This window comes from Aedes aegypti, chromosome 1 (assembly GCF_002204515.2).
Source record: "Aedes aegypti strain LVP_AGWG chromosome 1, AaegL5.0 Primary Assembly, whole genome shotgun sequence".
Taxonomy (NCBI): domain Eukaryota; kingdom Metazoa; phylum Arthropoda; class Insecta; order Diptera; family Culicidae; genus Aedes; species Aedes aegypti.
Window position 1 is genome coordinate 47,726,510 of NC_035107.1, and position 2,414 is coordinate 47,728,923.

The following is a 2,414-nucleotide window of genomic DNA, read 5'->3' on the forward strand; positions in this document are numbered from 1 at the left end:
TCTTTAGCCTGAGAAATTAATGGGGGGTTCTAGTTACGGGTCGGTCCCCCAAGGAATTTTGGAATATCTTCAAAACCAGATGACCAATGATCAATATCGACGCAGATCCTACAACTAGAAGAATTTTTTGAAAACTTGTGAAAAAATGGTGCAAAAATATTCAAAACCAAAAAAGTTATGACGATTTGAATTTGAATTTTGCGGTAAAAAATGAAGCTGCCGGCATAGGGGTTAACATAAATTTTGTTAACTAGGAAACTGGGAAAAAAATCTGTTTCAAGAGCCTGTTTGCCTTAAAAGCAAAAATCAAAGCGGTGACATCAAGTTTTTCGATATAAATTTCTTTATAGCAGTTATGTATACATGTTTGAGGAAAACAAATATGTTTTTCAATTACATTCAAAAATTATTGTACTTAAGAACTATGATAATCCCAATGAAAATCTAAAGCAATATGCAGTTTTTTGACATTGAATTGATTGCAGTAGCCAAGTGAACACATTTGAGTAGAAATAAAATGTTTGATTGTACTTAATCTTTATTTCACTTAAAGCTATGATATTCATAGTTTTTAAGTACAACAATTTTTGAGTGTGATCAAAAAATTTTTTTTGTTCTCAAACATGTTCACCACTCTAAAGAAATTTATCTTGAAAAAACTCAATGTCATCGCTTTGAATTTCAGTCTGCAGACAAACAGTCTCATGAAATATTGTTGTTCTTAGTATCTTAGATAATATAAATTTAAAGTGTAATAAAAAAAATCTATTTTACTCAATAATGTTCGCTTGACTTCTACAATCAATTTAATTTAAAAATAAACTACATGTCGTCGCTCTGAATTTTGATTTAATGGCAAAAAAATTGAAAAATTAGGGTTAATCATAGTTTTTGAAGTATAATAAATTTTGAGTGCAATCTCAAATATGTTAAAATAACTTTTGTTAGTAAATTTATAACGAAAAAAAGTCATCGCTTTGAATTATGATTTACAGGCAAACAGGCTCATGATTGAGGGTTTACCTTAGTTTCTTATGCGAAAAAAATTTTGATTGTAATCACAAATTTCCATTCCAACCTTACTGAAATTTTACAATCAATTTGATATTAAAAAAAAAACTAAATAGTATTGCTTTCATTATTTTTTTACAAGCATAAATGTCTTTTTTTTTTGGACCTATAATAATATTGAGAATAATCAGAATTTGTATTACTTCTCAAATTTTATGTTGAAAAAACTACAATCCATCGATTTGAGTTTTTAATTACTAGCATATATGTTTGATAAACAGGGTTGTACGTAATCTCTTTGGGAAAATATAGTTTGTGTGTAATCAGAAATCTCAATATCTATTTCAACATGTTCACCCAACTTATTGAAGCAAGTTCATTCCAAAAAAGCTGCGTGTCATCGCCTTCAATTTTGATTCACAGGCCACCTAGCTCGTAAGATAGGGTTTCTCGTAATTTATTTGGTTAAATACATTTGAAGTGTTATAAGAAAATATATGTTACTTTTCAAACAAGTTCACATACTTCAATAAGCAATTTCATGCCGAACAAAACTACTTGTCATTGATTTAGATACATATAATTTTAAAAATTGGATTTTTCTTAGGTTTTTTAAGTAAAATAAATTTTGATACCAATCGAAAATTATATTTTTTAACCAAACATGTTGATGTAAGTATATAAATTTCGTACAAAAAAATTAAATTTCATCGCCTTCAATTAAGATTTACAGGCTAACTGGCTGATAGAGTCTACAACCAATTTGAAGTTGAAAACAATAATATATTTTTGCTTTGATTATTTTTTACGGGTATAAATGTCTATTGGACAAATTTTCACGTAGTTTTACGGGTAAAATAAATTTTGAGTGTAACCAAAACTTTGTATTACTTCTCAAACATGTTAACTTCACTTCTACAATTAATTTTATGATGAAAAAATAACTAACTATCGATTTCAATTCTTATTCAGATGCATATGTGTTTATTAAACAAGGTTTTATATAGTTTATAGGGTAAAACAATTTTTGAGTGTGATCAGAATTTCTATTTCTATTTAAACATGTTCATCTAACTTCTATAAGCAAATTTATTCCGAAAAATCTACATGCTATCGCTTAGAATTTTGGTTTTCAGGCAAACATGCTGCTGACAAACGTCATGAGATCGGGTTTCTCGTAGTTTTTTAGGTTAAACAAATTTGATGTGTTAAAAGAAAATGTCCGTTTCTTCTTAAACGTGTTCACTTAACTTCTATAAGCCAGTTCATGCAGAAAAAAACTACTTGTCTTTACTTTGGATTTCGAATTACAGGCAAACAGACTCGTGAAATAGGGATTTTAGCACATTTTTAGGTAAATAAATTTTGAGTGTAATCAGAAGTTTTTTTTCTTATTCGAATCG